Genomic DNA, 9118 nt, shown 5'->3' with positions numbered 1-9118 from the left:
ATCTGTTTTGTACCTTTTACATACTGACAACCACCATAATAATGCAGGTGGGAAAAGAGAAAAGCCACATGAAGAATCGAAGTTCATCACAAGTAGCTTCGCCACAAGCAGAAGTTTATATTAATATATAGAAGGTGCACAAAGTCATTCATGCAAACACAAAACACCAATCATGGTGACACACGATACTTAAACAATTCAATAAACTTTCATTAAACAGCAGAAGATGTAACATAAAGCCCAAATGTACAACTGATAACAAAAAACTATTAAAAAACATGATTATTTAAACAAAATACTTTCAAATGTGGAGCGTCACACAGGGAATTCTGGGAATATCCAGTTTACAGTTTTTGACTGTAAATTATACATTGATTTGTTCTTTTTTTATTTCTAAAAACTGTAAAATTAACAGCATTTTACTGTAAAATTACATGGAAATGTCCTGGTTAGATCTTTTACAGTTTTTCCCTGTATATAGTACAGGAACTTACTGTTAAACTATTAACACTTTTTTTTTGTAGCGTTTTACAAAATTGTACAGTTAAAATGACACTTATTTTTTACAGTGTAGCACTGAAGAGAGAGCTGAAAGAATCACACAGTGTAGTACAGTATAGTAACTACAATAACAGTACTTTATTACAGCTACAGTGTTCTGAGTTGATCTCACTAGTGTTCACTGGGAAGGGAAGTTTTCTGCACAGTAAATTCTAATTAGTTATTTTAAAAAAGCATGCAAACCGATTGCCTTGAAAAAACCAAGTAAAGTGAAATAAGAATAGTAATTTGTACTAACAAAGGTTTATTTAGTGTTGTAAACTTACACGCAAGTTCTTGTAACTCAGAATCACTATTTTCAACAACTAAATGATTAAGTACAATATACTATGTGAGTTTTCAAACAACTAATTTAAGTTTAGCTAAATCAAGTAACATTTCCTGCAACTTGGAATTTCTAAGTTGTATTTACTTGAACAGCAATCTAGTTTTAACCAATTGCCTTAAAACAAGTTACCGTTACTCCAGTAACTTAAATGCTTCAAACATCCATTACAAATTCATGTCAACAATGTTCTATTCTTCACACACAGTTACACTTAAATCAAAGGCAGTAACAGTTCAAAGTTTAAGATAATATATTTTTTATATTTTTCAATGCAGTTTTAACTTGTATTACAAACATTTTGAAACAAAGCAAAAACAGTCTGCTTTTGTTTATGCTAAACAGCAGAGGTAGCAGTATGATGAGATTAAGTATGGCAATGATTTGGCCACACAAGTTGCCAATTTTTTTTTTCTGTCCCAAGTCAAGCATCATATTGTAAGTGTTCTTCACAGTATCAGGGTAATCCACATGTACCAGTAATCCAAACGTAGCACATGGCGGTCCAGAAGCAAATGGTTGAGGTAGACCCTGGAAACTGTTCTTTGCAGTACTACACTGAACAATGATGACAGAAGACACAGGGTCAAGGCAGAGAAGATTTGGAGAAGTACTTCATCTTCAGTGATAGTCAGCAAGCCAACAGATACTAGTGCCCAGACTGTACCAACATCAGACACCTGTATAAAACCAAATAAACACAATATTAGCAGGGAAATGTGAATGATCAGTTGTCAGTGTTATCTGTCCTGCCTACACTGGCATGCCATTGGGTTAGTTCACCCAAACTTGAAATTCATGTCATCATTTACTCACCCATGACTTTTGTTTATTTTCGGAACACAAATAAAGACATTTTCAGTGAAATCTGAGAAATTTCTGTCCTTTAAACGAATGTCTATTTACCCAACACTTTAAACAGTTGATCATATAGCAATCTTGTCTCTTTTGAAGACTTGAGCCACTTTTCTACTGTCAGGCCAAACCATTCTTAATTCTCAATGCTTAACCTTTCCATGCTGTGACAATACAGATATAGTTTAATTTTTCACTGTTGGGCTGTTAACAAAGCTCTTTTAAATGCAACATAAATGTCAGTCATTGCCTTAGTAATGCAATAGTTAAGATATCATACCTGATGTAAATAGCACCCATGTTATGAAAGATTAAATATTACTTTTAATTTTACTATTAACTTGTTTACTTCACTCAAATTGCATGTTGGCCAGCTACAGAGAAACTGGTGGCTAGGCAAAAGACAAACGACCAACCCTGAGCAGCGACGTCACTCCAGGGATTCTACAGCACGGTTCAGCGTGTTCAGCTAAGAGTTCTGGATCAAGAACAGTTAATCAGACCATGCCTAACAGAGTTCAAGTGGAAATATAACTGAAACTGCTCCTTACAATTCATTGAACAGTTTGGCCCAAAATGTAGATTAATCGGCTCCATTCATATAGATTGATTTGATGTTTTTTTGGGTGTCAGAGATTGGGATAAATATCTTCACTCGTGTCATGAAGATGCAGACTTTTTTATGGAATAGAATGACAGGAGGGAGATTAAATGGCACATTTTTCATTTTTAATTGAACTACTTATGTAATCAACATTAATCTTTATAAAGGTATCTCAGTAATATACCAGCACATACACAGGTATTTTTTCTAAAATGATGTGTTTTTTTAAGGTGTAACTATGAGAACTTACAAAGTGGGTCAATTGTAAAACCACATATGGGGATCATGAAGTAAAACAGGTACAGTAGGCCTAAGATGGGTGTGCAGTTCTGACGAATCTGGGTTCTAGAAGTAAGAAAAGAAAAAAAAAGTTTAAGAAATTCAAAAATTACAGTAAAAACATGTTTGACAAAGTGTCAATAAAGAAGTCATTGACGCTGTTTATTTTAAATATTATTATTAAATATAATAAAAAATATTGAAAACATTTAAGGTAGCAACATACATTTTTACGGGTTGTAGGGTGTGAAGTGTCCTCTTAGATTTGTGAAAAGAAATACAGTTACAAATACAGAAATACGGTTACAGGTATTCTGGAACTGCAAGAAATTAATTGAAATTGCAAATAAAGCGCAGCACATGATTGAGTCAAAAACCTGAAATACCTCACCTTTATTGTACTGAGGCCCATGTTCACAAGACCGCTGCTCAGAGAAGACAGTTGCCACAAGCTTTTTTTCCTAAATATGAAAAATAATTCTTCAGATAAAGACAAGTTCCCCTACTGTTATGAATTGAAGAACAAAGACACATTCGTTTCTTGATATTTGCATGTTTTACAATAGAAAGAAAATTTCTATACATATCTACTTGAGGCCTCAGTAAAACCAATTCGAAAGCAACATTTCTTCTGTTACAGTACTCGGTGTTTCAACACAGCAAAGAAATAATTACTGCAAGACAACGAGCTCATTCAGTTTAAATCTTAAATGTGTGATCGCGTAATGACTATGATTGTATTAAAATGTTGACAATAAAATTGTAAACTGAAAAATGACTTTAACCTAAAAAGTGGCCAAAGCCTCACAGTGTTATAAAATTATAGAGGGAATTTTGCAAAAGATTACTGTTAACAATTAATGCTATCAGTGGGACATAAAGATTGACTTAAAACTACTGTTAGAAATATCTTTCATGTGGGCAAGCTTATGTCTTAACTTTGTACAAACTATCATTCTCTAACAGAAAAAGAAGTTTTTCTGCACTAGTGGGCTTTCTTTCTGTTCATTTGCTTAGTTGCAATAACAGAGTGTTACTCTTCACAGAAGCGCTAAACTGAGCGTTTTATGCATAGATGCTCAAACATAAGTTCATGATCATAAAACTATTACCTGACTGAAATCTGTTTTCTGCATTGCTAAAACATTTCATTCAAGATGTTAGAAACATCTTTCATGTGGGCAAGCTTATGTCTTAACTTTGTACAAACTATCATTCTCTAACAGAGAAAAAAGGTTTTCAGCACTAGTGGGCTTTCTTTCTGTTCACTTGCTTAGTTGCACTAAAAGAGTGTTACTGTTCACAGAAGCGCTAAACTGAGCGTTTTATGCTTAGAAGCTCAAACTTATGTTCATTATCATAAAACTTGTAACTCACTGAAATCTGTTTTCTGCATTGCTAAAACATTTAATTTAAGATGTTAGATACATTATTCATGTGGGTAAGCTTATGTCTTAACTTTGTACAATCTATCATTCTCTAACAGAGCAAGAAGGTTTTCAGCATTGCTAAAACATTTCATTTAAGATGTTAGAAATACCTGTAATGTGGGCAAGCTTTAGTCTTAACTTTGTACAAACTATCATTCTCTAACAGAGAAAGAAGGTTTTCAGCACTTGTGGGCTTTCTTTCTGTTCATTTGCTTAGTTGCACTAACAGAGTGTTACTGTTCACAGAAGAGCTAAACTGAGTGTTTTATGGTTAGAAGCGCAAATATAAGTTCATGATCATAAAACTAGTAACTCACTGAAATATGTATTCTGAACTGCTAAAAAATTTCATTTAAGATGTTAGAAAAACCTTTCATGTGGGCAAGCTTAAGTCTTAACTTTGAACAAACTATCATTCTCTAACAGAGCAAGAAGGTTTTCAGCACTTTTGGGCTGCGCTTCTGTGAACAGAAACACTCTGCACTAACAGAGTGTTACTGTTCACAGAAGTGCTAAACTGAGCGTTTTATGAATAGAAGCTCAAACATAAGTTCATGATCATAAAACTAGAAACTCACTGAAATCTGTTTTCTGCATTGCTAAAAAATTTCATTTAAGATGTTAGAAACATCTTTCATGTGGGTAAGCTTATGTCTTAACTTTGTACAATCTATCATTCTCTAACAGAGCAAGAAGGTTTTCAGCACTGCTAAAACATTTCATTTAAGATGTTAGAAATATCTTTAATGTGGGCAAGCTTATGTCTTAACTTTGTACAAACTATCATTCTCTAACAGAGAAAGCAGGTTTTCAGCACTTGTGGGCTTTCTTTCTGTTCATTTGCTTAGTTGCACTAAAAGAGTGTTTCTGTTCACAGAAGCGCTAAACTGAGTGTTTTGTGGTTAGAAGTGCAAATATAAGTTCATGATCATAAAACTAGTAACTCACTGAAATCTGTTTTCTGCATTGCTAAAACATTTCATTTAAGATGTTAGAAACATCTTTCATGTGAGCAAGCTCATGTCTTAACTTTGTACAAACTATCATTCTCTAACAGAAAAAGAAGTTGTTCTGCACTAGTGGGCTTTCTGTTCACTTGCTTAGTTGCACTAAAAGAGTGTTACTGTTCACAGAAGCGCTAAACTGAGCGTTTTATGCATAGAAGCTCAAACATAAGTTCATGATCATAAAACTAGTAACTCACTGAAATGTTTTCTGCATTGCTTAAACATTTCATGTAAGATGTTAGAAACATCTTTCATGTGGGCAAGCATATGTCTTAACTTTGTACAAACTATCATTCTCTAACAGAGAAAGAAGGTTTTCAGCACTTGTAGGCTTTCTTTCTGTTCTTTTGCTTAGTTGCACTAACAGAGTGTTACTGTTCACAGAAGCGCTAAACTGAGCGTTTTATGCATAGAAGCTCAAACATAAGTTCATGATCATGAAAATAGTAACTCACTGAAATCTGTTTTCTGCATTGCTAAAACATTTCATTTAAGATGTTAAAAACATCTTTCATGTGGGCAAGCTTATGTCTTAACTTTGTACAAACTATCATTCTCTAACAGAAAAATAAGTTTTTCTGCACTAGTGGGCTTTCTTTCTGTTCATTTGTTTAGTTGCAATAACAGAGTGTTACTCTTCACAGAAGCGCTAAACTGAGCGTTTTATGCATAGATGCTCAAACATAAGTTCATGATCATAAAACTAGTACCTGACTGAAATCTGTTTTCTGCATTGCTAAAACATTTCATTTAAGATGTTAGAAACATCTTTCATGTGGGCAAGCTTATGTCTTAACTTTGTACAATCTATCATTCTCTAACAGAGCAAGAAGGTTTTCAGCATTGCTAAAACATTTGATTTAAGATGTTAGAAATATCTTTAATGTGGGCAAGCTTTAGTCTTAACTTTGTACAAACTATCATTCTCAAACAGAGAAAGCAGGTTTTCAGCACTTGTGGGGCTTTCTTTCTGTTCATTTGCTTCGTTGCAGTAACAGAGTGTTACTGTTCACAGAAGCGCTAAACTGAGTGTTTTATGCATAGATGCTCAAACATATGTTCATGATCATTAAACTAGTAACCCACTGAAAACTCATTTCTGCATTGCTAAAACATTTCATTTAAGATGTTAGAAACATCTTTCATGTTGGCAAGCTTATGTATTAACTCTGTACAAACTATCATTCTCTAACAGAAAAAGAAGTTTTTCTGCACTAGTGGGCTTTCTGTTCACTTGCTTAGTTGCACTAAAAGAGGTTTACTCTTCACAGAAGCGCTAAACTGAGCGTTTTATGCATAGAAGCTCAAACATAAGTTCATGATCATAAAACTAGTAACTCACTGAAATCTGTTTTCTGCATTACTAAAACACTTCATTTAAGATGTTAGAAACATCTTTCATGTGGGCAAGCTTTACTCTTAACGTTGTACAAACTATCATTCTCTAACAGAGAAAGAAGGTTTTCAGCACTAGTGGGTTTTCTTTCTGTTCATTTTCTTAGTTGCAATAACAGAGTGTTACTCTTCACAGAAGCGCTAAACTGAGCGTTTTATGCATAGGAGCTTAAACATAAGTTCATGATCTTAAAACTAGTAACTCACTGAAATCTGTTTTCTGCATTGCTAAAACATTTCATTTAAGATGTTAGAAACATCTTTCATGTGGGTAAGCTTATGTCTTAACGTTGTACAAACAAACATGCTCTAAAAGAGAAAGCAGGTTTTCAGCACTTTTGGGCTTTCTTTCTGTTCATTTGCTTAGTTGCACTAACAGAGTGTTACTGTTCACAGAAGTGCTAAACTGAGCGTTTTATGCTTAGAAGCTCAAACATATGTTCATGATCATTAAACTAGTAACCCACTGAAATCTGTTTTCTGCATTGCTAAAACATTTCATTTAAGATGTTAGAAACATCTTTCATGTGGGCAAGCTTATGTCTTAACTTTGTACAATCTATCATTCTCTAACAGAGAAAGCAGGTTTTCAGCTCTTGTGGGCTTTCTTTCTGTTCGTTTGATTAGTTGCACTAACAGAGTTTTAGTGTTCACAGAAACGCTAAAAACAGAGCTTTATACACATAAAATCAAAAATAATAACATCATCATCAAAAAAATAACAAATCACTAAAATCTTTTTTTCTGCATTGCTAAAACATTTCATTTAAGATGGTTAGAAACATCTTTCATGTGGGCAAGCTTATGCCTTAACTTTGTACAAACTACCATTCTCTAACAGAGAAAGAAGGTTATCAGCACTTTTAGGCTTTCTTTCTGTTCATTTGCTTAGTTGCACTAACAGAGTGTTACTGTTCACAGAAGCGCTCAACTGAGCGTCTTATGCTTAGAAGCTCAAACATATGTTCAGGTTCATAAAACCAGTAACTCACTGAAATCTGTTTTCTGCATTGCTAAAACATTTCATTTAAGATGTTAGAAAAATCTTTCATGTGGGCAAGCTTTAGTCTTAACGTTGTACAAACTATGATTCTCTAACAGAGAAAGAAGGTTTTCAGCCCTAGTGGGATTTCTTTCTGTTCATTTTCTTAGTTGCAATAACAGAGTGTTACTCTTCACAGAAGCGCTAAACTGAGCGTTTTATGCATAGAAGCTCAAACATAAGTTCATGATCATAAAACTAGTAACTCACTGAAATCTGTTTTCTGCATTGCTAAAAAAAATCATTTAAGATGTTAGAAACATATTTCATGTGGGTAAGCTTATGTCTAAACTTTGTATAATGTATCATTCTCTAACAGAGTGTTACTGTTCACAGAAGTGCTAAACTGAGTGTCTTTTGCTTAGAAGCTCAAACATATGTTCATGATCATAAAACTAGTAACTCACTGAAATCTGTTTTCTGCATTGCTAAAACATTTCATTTAAGATGTTAGAAACATCTTTCATGTGGGTAAGCTTATCTTTGTACAATCACTGAAATCTGTCTTTCTGCATTGCTAAAACATTACATTTAAGATGTTATATACATCTTTCATGTGGGCAAGCTTATGTCTTAACTTTGTACACAATATCATTCTCTAACAAAAAAAGTTTTTCTGCACTAGTGGGCTTTCTCTCTGTTCACTTGCTTAGTTGCACTAACAGAGTGTTACTGTTCACAGAAGCGCTAAACTGAGCGTTTTATGAATAGAAGCTCAAACATAAGTTCATGATCATAAAACTAGAAACTCACTGAAATCTATTTTCTGCATTGCTAAAACATTACATTTAAGATGTTAGAAACATCTTGCATGTGGGCAAGCTTATGTCTTAACTTTGTACAAACTATCATTCTCTAACAGAGAAAGAAGGTTTTTCAGCACTTGTGGGCTTTCTTTCTGTTCACTTTGCTTAGTTGCACTAAAAGAGTGTTACTCTTCACAGAAGCGCTAAACTGAGCGTTTTATGCATAGAAGCTCAAACATAAGTTCATGATCATAAAACTAGTTACTCACTGAAATCTGTTTTCTGCATTGTTAAAACATTTCATTTAAGATGTTAGAAACATCTTTCATGTGGGCAAGCTTATGTCTTAACTTTGTACAAACAATCATGCTCTAACAGAGAAAGCAGGTTTTCAGCACTTTCGGGCTTTCTTTCTGTTCATTTGCTTAGTTGCACTAACAGAGTGTAACTGTTCACAGAAGCGCTAAACTGAGCGTTTTATGCTTAGAAGCTCAAACATAAGTTCATGATCATAAAACTAGTAACGCACTGAAATCTGTTTTCTGCATTGCTAAAACATTTCATTTAATATTTTAGCAACATCTTTCATGTGAGCAAGCTTATGTTTTAACTTTGTTCAAACTATCATTCTCTAGCAGAGAAAGAAGGTTGTCAGCATTTGTGGAATTTCTTTCTGTTCATTTGCTTAGTTGCACTAACAGAGTGTTACTCTTCACAGAAGCGCTAAACTGAGCGTTTTATGCATAGAAGCTCAAACATAAGTTCGTGATCATAAAACTAGATACTCACTGAAATCTGTTTTCTGCATTGCTAAAACATTTCATTTAAGATGTTAGAAACATCTTTCATGTGGGCAAGCTTATGTCTTAACTTT

The 9118-nt window shown here is 33.8% G+C and overlaps 1 long non-coding RNA gene across 1 annotated transcript; it reads right to left on the bottom strand.

Annotated features, from left to right (window-relative positions):
- Positions 1-2619: 2619 nt before the first annotated feature.
- Positions 2620-3088, bottom strand: LOC122134795. The gene is made up of 3 exons (XR_006153092.1): positions 3016-3088; positions 2851-2882; positions 2620-2690 (listed from the first exon to the last, which is right to left on the bottom strand). It is a non-coding gene; the product is annotated as an uncharacterized LOC122134795 (long non-coding RNA).
- Between the last annotated feature and the right edge of the window lie 6030 nt (positions 3089-9118).

Source organism: Cyprinus carpio, chromosome A21 (assembly GCF_018340385.1).
Source record: "Cyprinus carpio isolate SPL01 chromosome A21, ASM1834038v1, whole genome shotgun sequence".
NCBI lineage: Eukaryota > Metazoa > Chordata > Actinopteri > Cypriniformes > Cyprinidae > Cyprinus > Cyprinus carpio.
This window is presented reverse-complemented; position numbering and strand designations above follow the sequence as displayed.